The sequence below is a fragment of the Rhinolophus sinicus genome, chromosome 18 (genome assembly GCF_057876585.1).
Source record: "Rhinolophus sinicus isolate RSI-liver-muscle chromosome 18, RSI-T2T, whole genome shotgun sequence".
Lineage (NCBI taxonomy): Eukaryota > Metazoa > Chordata > Mammalia > Chiroptera > Rhinolophidae > Rhinolophus > Rhinolophus sinicus.
Window position 1 is genome coordinate 113,373,532 of NC_142518.1, and position 14,570 is coordinate 113,388,101.

Sequence of the window (14,570 nt, forward strand, 5' to 3'; positions counted from 1 at the left end):
TCTATGTAATTTTACTAACAATTGTCACCCCAATAAATTTAATAAAATAAAATTAAAAAAAGAAAAAAAAAGAAAATGGGATTATTTTGTAATGGCTGCGTCAGGTTTTGGAATCAGGGTAATGATATCCTCGTAGAATGAGCTTGGGAGCCTTCCCTCCTCTAATTTTTTGGAATAGTTTGAGATGAATAGGTGTAAATTTTTTGGGGGGATATGTACGTTTTTTCTTTTTTTTTTTATATTACAGTTTATTGGGGTGACAAGTGTTAGTAAAGTTACATAGATTTCAGGTGTACAATTCTGTACTACATCATCTATAAATCCCATTGTGTGTTCACCACCCAGAGTCAGTTCTCCTTCCATCACCATATATTTGAACCCCTTTACCCTCATCTACCACCCCTCTTCCCCCTCACCCTCTGGTAACCACTAAACTATTGTCTGTGCCTATGAGTTTTTGTTTCTCATTTGTTTGTCTTGTTCTTTTGTTGTTTTTGGTTTATATACCAAATATCAGTGAAATCATATGGTTCTCTGCTTTTTCTGTCTGACTTGTTTCGCTTAGCATTATAATCCATGTTTTTTGTGTTTTTTTTAATATTTGGTAGAATTCACCTGTAAAGTCATCTGGTCTGGGTCTTTTGTTTGGTGGGAGCTTATTGATTACTGATTTGATTTCATTAGTAGTAATCAGTTGATTCAGATTTTCTGTTTTTTCTTGATTCAGCCTTGGAAGGTTGTACACTTCTAGGAATTTATCCATTTCTTCCAGATTGTCCAATTTGTTGGTGTATAATTGCTCGTAGTATTTCCTTAATTTTTTGTTTTTTTTTGTATTTCTCTGGTTCCCGTTTTCACTTCTCTTTCACGTATGATTTTATTAATTTGGTTCCTCTCTTTTTCTTGATGACACTGTTTAAAGGTTTATCAATTTTGTTTATCCTTTCAAAGAACCTACTCTTGGTTTCATTGATCTTTTTTTTAATGCTTCTTTTTAAGACTTTTTTTTTATTAGTCAGGTATACAAAACAATGTAATAGTTAGATATTTACCATTTGTACCCCTCACAAAGTGATAACCCCCCTCCCCCAATCTGCTACCCCTCTGACATCACATACAGCTGTTACATTTCCACTGTCTCTATTCCTAATGCTGTACTCCACTTCTTGTGAATATATATATATATATATATATATATATATATATATATATATATATATATTTGACATTCATTATTATTCAGCTTCAGCTTCAGGTGTACAGTGCAGTGATCAGGAATCTACACCATCCCTGAAGTGGTCTCCCTCATAAGACAAATGTCCGTCAGCTACCCTACAAAATCTTTACAACATTATTGATTGCATTCCCCAAACTGACTTTCGTATCCCCATGGTAATCTTGTGGTTACCGATTGTGCTTTCTAATCTCCTCACCTTCTCCCTTCTCCCTCATCCCCACCCCCCTCCCATCTATCAACCCTCAGTTTTTCCTCTATATTTCTGAGACTGTTCATGATTAGTTCGTTCATTTTTTCTATTCTTTAGATTCCATATATAAGTGAGATCATATGGTATTTGTCTTTCTCACTCTGATTTATTTCACTTAGTATAATGTTCTCTAGGTCCATCTGTATCATTGCAAATGGTAAGATTTCATTCTTCTTTATGGCTGCGTAATACTCCATGGTATAAATGTACCACAGTTTCTTAATCCAGTCGTCTACCAAAGGGCATTTCAGTTGTTTCCATGTCTTGGCTATTGTGAATAGTGCTGCAATAAACATAGGGGTGCATACATTTTTTCGAATTAGTATTTTGGATTTCTCTGGATAGATACCTAGGAGTGGAATTGCTGGATCATAAGGTAGTTCCATTTTCAGATTTTTGAGATACCTCCATACTGTTTTCTACAGTGGCTGTGCCAATTTGCAATTCCACCAACAGTGCACAAGTGTTCCCTTTTCTCCACATCCACGCCAGCACTTGTTGTTTGTTGATTTATTGATGATAGCCATTTTGACTGGGGTGAAGTGGTATCTCATTGTGGTTTTTATTTGCATTTTTCTGATGGTTAGTGAGGTTGAGCATTTTTTCATATGTCTGTTTGCTATCTGTATGTCCTCTTTAGAAAAATGTCTTTTCATGTCCTCTGCCCATTTTTTAATTGGGTTATTTGTATTTTTGGAGTTGAGTTGAGTGAGTTTTTATAAATTTTTTATATTAAGCCCTTATCGAAGACTATCTTTTGTTTATTTCCACTCTGATCTTTACTATTTCCTTCCTTCTCACTTTGTGCTTCATTCGTTGTTCTTTTTCTAGTTACATTAGGTATAAAGTTAGATTGCTTATTTGAGATTTCTCTTGTTTCTTGAAGTAGATCTGCATTGCTATAAATTTCTCTCTTAAGACTGCTTTCGCTGTGTTCCATAGATTTTGGGTGTTTGTGTTTTCATTTTTGTCTCAAAGTCTCTTTGAATTTCTTCCTGATCTCATTGTTAACCCATTCATTGTTTAGTAGCATGTTATTTAGCCTTCATGTGTGTGTTTTTCAGCTTTTTTTCTTGTAATTCACTTCTAGCTTCATATCATTGTTGTCAGGGAAGAAAGACACTTTATGTGATTTCAATCTTCTTAAATTTATTGAGACTTGCTTTGTGACCTAACATGTGGTCTATCCTGGAAAATGTTTCATGTGCACTTAAAAAGAATGTATATTCTGCTGCTTTGGGATGAAATACTCTGAAAATATCACTTAAATCCATCAGGTCTATTGTGTCATTTAAGGCCTCTGTTTCCTTATTGATTTTCTGTTTGGAAGGTCTGCCTGGTGGTGTCAGTGGGGTGTAAAAGTCCCCAACTATGATTGTGTTACTGCCCATCTCCTCCCTTAGGTCAGTCAATATTTGTTTTATATATTTAGGGGCTACTATGTTAGGTGCATAGATGTTTACTAGGATTATGTCCTCTTGTTGGGTTGATCCCTTTATCATTGTGTAATGTCTTTCTTTGTCTCTTATTATAGTCTTCATTTTAAAGGCTATTTTGTCTGATCTAAGTATTGCTACCACAGCTTTTTTGTTTGTTTCCATTTGCGTGAAATGTCTTTTTCCATCCCTTTACTTTCAGTCTATGTGTGTCTTTCAATCTGAGGTGGGTCTCTTGTAGACAGCATATATATGGGTTTTGTTTTCTTATCCTATGTCTTTTGATTAGAGCATTAAATCCATTTACATTTAAACTGATTATTGATAGGTACGTAGTTATTGCCATTTTATTATTAATGTTATTGATCTTCTTTTGTTTATTTGTTTTCCCCCTCTTTTATATTTGTTGTGATACTGGCTTGCTGGTATTGAATTCCTTTAGCTTTTTTCTTGTTTGGGAAGCTCTTTATTGCTCCTTCAGCTTTAAATGACAGCCTTGCTGGGTAGAGTAGTCTTGGTTGTAGGCCCTTGTTTTTTATCACTTTGAACGTTCCTGCCACTCCCTTCTGACCGGCAATGTTTCTGTTGAGAAATCAGCTCATAGTCTTATGGGAGCTCCCTTTTAAGTAACTAGTTGTCTTTTCTCTTGCTGCTTTTAAGGTTCTCTCTTTGTCTTTAACCTTTGCCATTTTAATTATAATGTGTCTTTGTTTGGGCCTGTTTGGATTTATCTTGTTTGGGACTCTGCACTTCCTGGGCTTGGATGTCTATTTCCTTCACCAAGTTAGGGAAGTTTTCCATTATTATTTCTTCAAATAGGTTCTCAATCCCTTGCTCCCTCTCTTCTCTTTCTGGTACCCCTATGATGCAAATGTTGTTATGCTTGATGTTGTCCCAATGGTCCTTTAAACTGTCTTTTTTCTTTTATTCTTTTTGTTTTGATTAGGTGATTTCTGTTACCTTGTCTTCTAAATCGCCGATTCGATTCTCTGCTTCATATAATCTGCTGTTGATTCCTTCTAGTGTATTCTTCATTTCAGTTACTGTGTCCTTCATTTCTGACTGTTTTTTTTTTTTTTATGGTTTCTTTGTCATTCTTTATGCTTACTATCTCTTCGTTGAAATTCTTACAAATTTACTTAAGCATTCTTATAATCAGTGTTTTAAACTCTGTTTCTGGGATGTTGGATGCCTCCATTTCTTTAATTCTTTTTCTCGAATTTTCTCTTGTTCCTTTATTTGGGATTTGTTTCTTTGTTTCCTCATTCTGCATGCCTCTCTGTGTTTGCTTGTATGTATTAGGTAGATCTGCTTCATCTCCCATTCTTTGCTGGGTGGCTTCATGTAGTAGGTGTCCTGTGTGGTTCAGTGATACAGTCTCTCTTATTACATGCGTGTGTTCCAGGAGTGTCCCTTGTGTGTGTTGTTTGTATTCTCCTATTGTAATTGAGCCTTAATTGCTTTTGGTACATCAGTGGGTGAGATTGAGTCTCAGGTTGACTGACTGTGAGGATTGGCTACGCCCACAATGTATGAGCTGCTCTGTGGAGGCCGACCCCTCAGAGGAGGATTCACCCCAGTAGGCTCCTGTGCCTCTTGAGACTACCCTCTGGGGGCACTGCTTGTGGGGCTTACTGGGTAATACCCTGCTGTGGTCTGAAGCTGGCCTCTGGGTGTATTGTTTCTGGTGTCTTTTGGGAGGTGCTCCCTTGCAGGCCAATTTCAGCCTTGTGTGTGACCGGTCTGGGGATACTTCATAAAAGCTAAAAAACTATATGCAATCGGTTGCTGCATGTGTTGGACCTGGAGGTGTGTGAGGATGGCTTTGCTGTGAACAGAGGTCAACTGCCACCAATATTGGTCCTGGGGCAGCTTAGCAAAAGGCCCAGGGCCTCCGTACACTTGTTGCCATCTGCTGGCTGCCCATAAGGCTAAGCAGCTGAAAGAGCCTCCTTAGATGTGTAGGCCAGGCTGGTTGACCCAGTGTTGACAGTGCCCCAAGCAGTGCTGCCTGAGTGGGGTGGAATGGGGTCCTAGGAATTCATGGGATATGGCTCATGGTTTTCACAAAGTTAATGCAGATTCAGTTTTTGTGCCAGTACTGGGCCTGTTCCCACTCTCCAAAATGCTCCGATAATACTGTGGCCAGCCATCGTTTGCCTAGGGCCTGCAAATTCTGGGGAGCAACCCCAGAAAGGGGTTGCAGCTGACCACCCACCACCAAAAGCTTCTTAGGCCACTGCAGGCTGCCCACTGCTGTACAAGCCTCCAGCAGTTCGTGGGGCAGGGATGGCTGCCCAGGAGCTGAGAGTGCCCCTGTCAATGCCATGCTAGCTGGGTGGGTTGAGGTCTCAGGGAGTCACAGAGTGTGGCCAGTGGTTTTTACAAAGTTAATGCAGATTCAACTCGTGTGCCAGTGAAGAGACTGTGGTCACTCCGTAAAACACCCCAAGAACACCACGACCAGCCACTGCTCAACTCGGGCTTGCAGATTCTGGAGAGCTGCCCAAGAAGGGCTGCAGCTCATGGTAGGGCTGACTGCCTGCCACCGAAATTTTCCCAGGTTGTTGCAGCATTCTAGTGCTGTACAAGCTTACCACAGCTTGGAGTCTATGGCTGGCCGCCTAGGAGTTGAGGGTTCTGCGGGTGATGCCACACTAGCTGAGCAGGGTTTAAGGGAGTCACCAAGGTGGTGCACACATGCACGGATTTTACCCAAACCAATGCAATCTCAGATTTGGCCCTTTGGGTGTGGGTTTAACACAGGAAAGGTGGCGCCCTCCTGTAGACTACATATGAGGTAGGCTCCACACAGGGATAATGGCTGCTGTCTCTCTAGCCTTCATCCTATAGCCATACAACTCAGTCTTTCCCTGTATGTCTCTGTGGCCTCTCGAGTCACAGTTCCTCTGCTGGAGCCCAGGGTGAGTGCCGGCGAGCGAGTCATTCTGTGCACGGGGCCCTTTAAGAGGGCGGCTGGGTTTCCAGCCACTTTCAATCTCACAGGGATGGGTGGATGGAATCCTCACTGATTTTAACTACCAGATATTGTGGGGATTCCTCTTCTTGGCACAGGACCCCTGGGCTGGGTGGGGAGCCTGGTGTGGGGCTGGGACCCCTCATTCTTCCGGGGGTGGGGACCTCTACTGCTGAGGTGTCCCTCCTGGTGCTCAACCACTACCTGTGGGTTTGGGGTCAGCCCATTTCACGTCTCCACCCCTCCTACCAGTCTCAATGTGGCCTCTTTATATCCTTATTTATAGGGGTTCTGTTCAACTAGTCTTCAGATGGTTCTACAGGTTGATTGTTCTATAATTTACTTGTAACTTTATGTGGTCCTTGGAGGTGGCAGGCATAGTGTTTACCTATTCCTCCATCTTGGACCTTCATCTCTTCTTTTCCGAATGACAACTTTGCCAAATTGTGTATTCTTGGTTGAAAGCTTTTTTTTCTTCTTTCAGCACTTTGAATATATCATGCTATTCCCTTCTGACCTATAAAGCTTCTGCTGAAAAATTTGCTAATAGTTTTATGGGGGTTTCTTTGTACATAACAAGTTGTTTTTCTCTTGCTGCCTTTAATATTCTGTTTATAAATTTTAACATTTCAATTATAATGTCTTGGCATGGATTTCTGTGGGTTCCTATTATTTGGAACTCTCAGTTCTTCTTGGGTCTGGATGTGTTTCCTTCTCCGGGTTAGGGAAGTTTTCAGTCATTATTTATTCAGATATGATTTCTTCCCCTTTCTCTCTCTCTTCTTCCTGGGAGCCCTATGATTCAAATGTTAGTCTGTTTAAAACTGTCCCATAAGTCCTTTAAGCTATCTTCACCTTTTTCATACTTTTTTATTTATGCTGCCCTGATTGGGAAGTTCCACTGCTTTGTCTTCAAGTTGACTAATTTTTCCTTCCACTTCATCTCATCCCCTGTTGAACCCCTGGGTGTAATTTTTAGTACGGTTATTGCAGTCTTCAGCTTTGTGACTTCTATTTGGTACTTTCTTATATTTTCCATCTGTTTGTTGAAGTTCTCACTGTGTCATCCATTTTTTCCCCCTGTTTGATGAGCAACTTTATGACCAATACCTTGAACTCTTTATTAGGTAAATTACATGTCTTCATTTTTCTTAAGGTTTTTCTCTGAGATTTTTATCTTGTTCTTTCATTTTGAACATATTCCTCTGTTTTTTGTTTGCTTGACTCCCTGTGTTCCTTTCTATACAGTGGATAAAGCAACCACCTCTTCCAGTTTTGAAAGAGTGGCCTTGTGTAGGAGATGAGCCTTGTCATTCAACCCTGCCTCAACTCTTGGTTGTCTCTCAAATCTTTATGCTTGTCCAAGCAGCCTACTATAAATTTTATAGGTCTCAGTAGTTGAGTATGTGCCAAGACCCGTCAGTGTTTCCCAAAGGGAAGGATCTCAGTCAGCACCTAAATTCAAGATGATTGGAAGCCAGACCACAGGCATCAGCTTTTCAAAGTATGCAGATATATACAGTTCTTGTGGGACTACAAGCATCAGCCCTGCTGGCCATCAGAACCAGGTGATCTGGAGGTGTCCCTTGAGCATCAGTCACAGAAACTGGTATTCTAAATGAGTTTATAGTTCTTTTCTGGGTGATATCAGCAAGCTGGAGAAAGGCAGAAAATCAGGATGGTGCCCACAACCTACATTCCTTACAGGCAGCTCCATAGGCCAATAAATGGATGCCAAATCTGAAGTGTTCCCCTCATGCTGAAGCTCCAGGACTGAAGCAAACAGGCCTTCACAGAAGAGCCAGGAGTGTGCCTCAGTCTGCCGTCTATGCAGTGCCCTGGGAGTAGCATCCTGTCGAGAACTGCCTTTCCGATTGCCACTGTCCTGTGGGACCCAGAAATGCAAGCCCCAAAGCCCACAATCACCAGAGCCTGATGATTGAGGACTGTCCCCTGGGCATCAGCCACAAAAATTGGGCAACAGGCATAGCAACTAGGGCAACAGACAGGTGTAAAGCTCCCCTTCAGTGGACACTGGCTCTCTGGATTGTGGAAGAGGGTGAGAACAAAGATAGTGCCCACCCTCCGAGGTCTCTGGAAAGGATTGCAACCAATCCCGAGATGTGTATTTAATTAGAGGTCTGCCCCATTGAAGTCAAGATGATTAGCTAATAGGCCTTCTTTATGGAAAAACTGAGGTCCTGGGTCTGTTACCTCTTGTGCCCTGGGGTGGTAGCTGTTTAAGAGCTCTTTCTCTATTGATTACAGACCAGTGGGACCTGTCAGCATAAGCCCCACTGGTCACCAAACTAGGCAATGTAGAGGTGTACCCTGGCAGCAGTGACAAAAAATGAAGGCACCAGACAGCAGTATAAGCTCCTCTCTGAGTAACACCAACTATTATAGCCCCATGGGACCAGGAACACAAGCTCCTCTAGTCTCCAGAGCCAGGCAATCAAGAGGCATGCCCTAGGCTGTAGCCACAAAAATCGGGGCACCAGACACATGTAAAAGCTCTCTTCCAGGAGATACTGGTGCTTTGGAGCACAGCAAAGAGAAAACACGAAGATGGCACCCACAATTCTCCATCCCCAGAAAGTGTTCCAACAGACTCCTGGACGTGTATGTTAAATTAGATGCCTGCTGCTTTAATATAAGCAGGTGAGCCTCCTTCATTTTAAGTCTGGGCATAATCGGCTGCCTCTGACCTGGGCCCTCAGGTGGGTAAGTCCAAGAATGCAGGCCCTTTAAGAGCAGTTTCTCTGATTGTTAGAACCTTGTGGGTCTTGGGATGCAAGCCCCTTTGGTTTGCAAAATTAGATGTTTTGAGGGCTTGTCTGTCAATATATATCTTAAAAGTCGGGATGCCTGATGTGGGATTTGAACCCTTCTTCACTCCTCAGGGAGAAGCTCCAGGTTCAGAATTCCCTCCCAATTATGGAACACTGTGCCAGTGTGGGGTTTATGGTGAGACTGTGTCCCAGCCTCTCCTAACCCTTTCAAGGTGGCCTTCTTCCCATTTGTCAAACATGTAATCGTCACTCAGCCAGTGTTGTTTGTTTGTTTGTTTTAGAGGAAATTGTTCCATATGTGGCTGCAGACTCAGTGTGTCTGTGGGAGGAGGTGCATTTAGGATCTTCTTACATTTGCCATTTTGAACCGGAAGTCCGTACTGGCAGATCTTTATAGACAGAAAGTAAATTAGTGTTGCCAGGGTCTGTGAGGAGGAGAGAATGGGAAATGATTGCTAATGGGTATAGGTTTCTTTGGGCGGTAATGAACATAGCGGTAAAATTAGTTTGCTCTACCAAAGGTAAATATGCCAAAATAGGAGAATTTTATGGTAGGTGAATTATATATCAATAAACCTGTTAAAATACCCTAATTAAGTTAAACCATGCTATAACATAACTATTATATTATCTTAGCAGTTTATAATAGTGGGAAAATATTGATTTAGGTAGAAATAATCCCAGGTATGAATTCTGGCTTCACCACTTACTATTAATAACTGGATAAACTCAGACAAGCCATTTACCTTATTGAAGTGTCGGTTTGCATATCTTCACAGTAGGAGTAAGGATACCTAACTCAGAGGTGGTTTTTTAGCACCCAGTTCTTCCATCTCTCCTTCCTACCATTTTCTCATGAATTGTTATAATAATGGCCATTTATTAAGCACTGTGCCAGCACTATTGGGGGCTACTTTACCTCCAAAATCTCACTGAATCTTCATCACAGTCTTTTGAGTTCTATATATTTTTACTCATTTTACATGTGAAGAAATTGAGCCAAATGACTTGTTCAAAAATCATCCTGTTAGAAAGTGGCAGAGATGGGCATGAAAATCAGATCTTTTCCCTATATATCATTCCACATCAACAAAAGGCATCATTAAACAGAATTGGAGAGCTATGAAGTAAAGCGAGGTAATACTTTTAAAAGAAAACATGACTGTTCTCTTAGATAGTCATCAAATTTCAAATCTCAGGTTGGCAGTGGGAAAAGGAGGTACCAGTCTTATGCCAATTTCCCCACTGAAATATCTCTTGTGCCCACAGAGAAGTAGGCACAAGAGAGCTATGAGTAGAGAATAACTTTGAAGTGTCTTATTTTTATCTTAACAGTTCACATAGAGTTGTCATTATATTCCAAATGTGATTAATAAGAATATGGTAAATTACTAAGCATCAGGGAAAATATGGTGCTCCATAAAGATGTTCGGTGGTTTCCTAAATCCCTTCTTGTCTGAAAAGTGCAGAGGTATGTATGAATAAGATGTGCTTTTACACATCTAGTCTTGTTTTCCTTCTCTCTCCACTTCTGTTTACCTTTCCCTAAAAGCATTGTATAGCCAAGAAAGATTGTCCTCTTTTTTTTGTTTGTTTTTACTTTAAGGATATTAGACAGTTCCTTTTTTTATGGTAAGATAAAAAGTGAAGGCAGCCCAGACTTGCAATGCAGCTACCATGTGGCAGGCAGAGTGAAGAGCTTAAGATACGTCATTTAATGTAATTCTCACAAAAGCTCTGTAGGGTAGCAAATATCTCCACTCTCCAGATGAGGCAAATGGAGCTCAGAGTTCAAGGTTCAGTGGTGGAGGCAGAATTCCAAGCCAGGTCTGGCTGGCTCCAAAGCCCTGCTGAATTGACATTCCTCAGCCAAACAAGGAGAACTGGTCTGTGACTTTTGCATTTTGCCCTGGTTTCATAATCACTGGGGGACTTACTTAGATAAGTCAGACCCTTTAAGGTATCCCCAAGTCAGAGACAGACAGAGAGAGGGTGGGGGGTGGTGTTTGAGCCCAACTTTCCCATGGTTGAACTGGCATTTGTAATACACTTTTATTTAATTAATTGTAAAACTTGGAGAATAGAAAGTGGTGTTCTGGTTTGGAAAACTTCCATTCTATGTGGCAGCGCTTTTGCTTCAGACTCATAAAACTGAATGCCCTGTGTCGGGATAATAGGTGAGTGTGTAACCCAGGGGAGGTGGAAAGAAACACAATGTCTCATACAAATTCTGTACTTAATGTGTTCTCAAAGCAAACCTCTGCTGCATTTGCTGTTAGGATGTTATTCAGGAGGATGCCAGAAACTTCTGAAGTTTTTCTTTTTAATTTTCCTTTGTATTATGTGCCCGTATAGCCATACAGAATAATACATGAAACGTATGTTATATAGCATAATAATAAAATGAACACTTATGAGCCCTAATTAAGGAACACTAATGCCATTTCTTTCTTTCTTGTTTGTTTTTTCTGTTTTTCTGTTTTTGTTTTTGTTTTTGTTGTTCACTGCTATAACCCCAGGACAGAGACTGGTGCCTGCTATGTAGTAGCTGCTTAATAAACATGTTTAAATGAATGTATAAATCAACTTGATTCCTCATTCCTTATGTCATTCATTACCCCCAGCCTCCCTCAGAGGTAACAACTATCCTATATTTGGGTTTATTATTCCCTTACATTTTTATGTTTTTTCCACACATATATGCACATATATATTGTTTCCTTTTGCTTCTTTTGAACATTATGTAACAGAATCATATAGTAGGTATGCTATTATGAGTTCTGTCTTTCATGCAACATCAGCTTGTGAGATTCCCCTACATGTAGCTGTATTCTGTTCCTTGTCATTACTAAATGGTATTTTATTGAATGAGCATATGCCATAATTTACTTATCCCCTCTCCTGTCAGAGGATGTTTATAATTTCTGCTTTTACAGATAAGGCTGATCTGACCATTCCCGCACATGCCTCCTGGTACAAATGTACATGAGTTTCTCTAGGATATAAACCTGAGAGAGGGACTGAGTTTGGAACTCTCATTTCCACTGCCCACAGTTCAGTTCATAAGTCAGAACTGTAGTGTGCCCTTTGTCCACACTGGGCCAGGGTTAGTGGGAGTGCTGTCTACAATATTTTGCCAGAGAGAGGAGGGGGAAGTAGGTGGAAACTGGCCTGGTGAGGTCAGGAGATATCACAGGACTCTAGTCAAAGTGGGTTGTAGTTAGGAAAAGTTCAGATTCTAAAATTGCCTTCATTATTTCTCCTCCTTTATAGTTATTTTGGTGTAACATGTATTTTATTAAACTCATATCTAATAAAAAAACATTGATTTTCTTCTGTCTTTCAGCATTTATTATAAATTTGATTAGATTCTTTTAAACAATTTGAACTGTATTTTACATTTTATTAACAGTATGGAAGAAAATTTCTATTTTTTAAAGGTTCTTTCCAAAAAGACCTCTTATTTACTTTATGTGCGTTTCCATTTTGTTTATCTAATATTTATTTTGCAATCATATCCTAATAATTGTTGTCAACTGCCATCATCTCACTTACCCATATATACTTTTATGCTTTTTAAAAAATTACTGTCTTTGAGATGCTTTTTCATGTAGCAGTCTGCACTCTGCTTTATTATAACATCTACTATGTTATTTTACAGTTCCTGTCTTTCTGTCTTTCTCTACTAGAGAGTATGTTGCTTGGTGGCAAGGATAATATCTTGATCAACATGATATCCTTCCCCCCCATAAAAATACTGTATTCCCAGCACCTAGCCCTGTACCTGGTCATAGGGCTCGGTAGGTTCTAGGAGTTGAGTAGAATCAATCTAATGTCAACCTCCAATCTTGTAACATGGTTAGTCATTGGTTACGAGTCCACCCTTTGGAGTCAGACTTAACTAAGATGGAATCTGGCATTTCCACTTACTGGGTGAGTGATCTTGAACAAATTTACTTTATTTTCCTGAGCGTAAGTTTTCTCTCCTATAATATTGGGATGATACAGAGCTACCTGACAGGGTTGTTTGGGAAGATGAAATGAGAGTATGTATCTGAAATGGCCTGGCATATAGAGTGCCTCAATGCATGTCCCTCTGATTTTATTTGAATTGTGTGTATTAGTTACAGAAGTAGGAAAAAAAGTGGGAAGAGGATGAAGACACTTGAACAAAAAAAAAACAAACAAAAAAAGAAAAACCTTCTGTTTCTTCTCCTTGTTTCATGAATGAGGATGGGGGCCCAGTTTTTACCCAAAGAAATAATGGTTTTAGGCAAAGGAATGACAGTCTTTCTTAACATTTGGCCCATTTGTATATGGGAAGTGAAGCTCTTTTCCTGTGGAATGTGTGGCCTTGCTAGTCCTGGTTCGGTGGACAGACTCGTGCTGGCTTTCCAGTTATGATTAGAAATGGAAGGCTTGTGGCGAGAACAGACAGGCCACCATAGCCAGCTGCTGGGTTTGCATGTCAGCAGAGCTTTTTGAGTGCTTTCAGTTGTACTTGGGAGTTGAATAAAGGCTAATATTTGTATCTTAGAGATAAAGTGCTTGTCAAGTGTAGACAGAGAAAGCTTTTTTTGCTCTTGCCCTGCCAGGACTGCTCATTGGTGGGCTGAAGGGAGGATGGCCTTTCATGCCTTTTTTCTTTTTTTTTTATTCTGATGACTGTGCTGAGCATTATTACCAAAGAGTCATGGGTAAAAAGTGAAGCTAGATGAGTAGTGAAAAGACAATAGGGTAATGGAAACTGTGTTGGCTTTGGAGTCACATAATCCTGCTGTGGTGTCAACTAGTCCTGGGCTTCTCCTCTCTGAGTCGGACTTTCCTTATGTGATACAAGGAGAAAAAATATTTCACAGAGATGTTTTGAGGTGTAGAAATCACCACACACAGCAAACAAGCTACTATTAGGGCTTATTTTCCTTCCTTCCTTAGTAAGGAAGAAGTATTCATAAAAAATAGTGACTGCATTCCTGTGGTTGAGAATATGGGCAAGTGTCATCTACTTGAGACACAGTAACCCCACAGGTCACTTACATTTTGTTTAATGCTTAGATATAGGACAGAGGAGAGGGGAAAACTTACCTTTGTGTAGTAAGAACTATGTTTTATTTGTTTAAACTTGAATTCATTGCTGTGGGAGACTGAGAATTACCCATTCCATTAAGATTTTAGTATTGGCCTCTCCTTCAGAACCACCCAGGTCTCAGACACAGATCTTCTTGGAGAAACGCAGTTTTCGACCAGGTAACTTCTGAAGCTCCATCCTAGTCCAAGGAACCTATGAGTATTTGAATGGCCAGGTGTTGAGATGATAGCCTGAGAGGCTTCCAGCATCACTGTCCATCATTTCTTAACAAGAGCTTCAGGCACAGGAAATCTGCTTTGTGTTGCAGAATGGGGCTGGGTCCATGTCCATGTGATTTAGAGAGACTCCTAAGTAAATGGAAAGAATGGGGGGAAAAAGACCAAAGAACTCTGGTGTGATACTACTGATCACGAGCCCTCGCTTGTGTATTCATTTCAAGGGCTTTTTATCTTTTGTCTAATTTATATCATCACTGACAACAGTAGCTCAGTAGTATGGGTGATGTTCTTCTTTACAGATGAGAGTGAGGCTCAGAGAACTAGATCAAATCCCATCCGATTGCTTGATGTTTAGTCTGTTTTCATTATGGTTCTCTCCCTTTGGGTAAGGTAAGGTCATAGGTCTGGATTCATACCATTTACTTGTTCCGACATTGTTGCCTGACCAGCACCCTAAGTTAGATACTTTAACCTCAGATTTCTGCCTTCATCCTTCCCTCATGTCGACATAACCCATGACATTGACTGATTCCAGAGAACTGCTCTAATTCCTTAGCAGGATGCATAAAGG

The 14,570-nt window shown here is 40.4% G+C and overlaps 1 protein-coding gene across 3 annotated transcripts in view; it reads left to right on the forward strand.

Moving 5' to 3' along the window:
• Positions 1 to 14,570, forward strand: part of AR (androgen receptor) — a 182,325-nt gene that overhangs the window by 94,852 nt on the left and 72,903 nt on the right. The window lies entirely within an intron of this gene.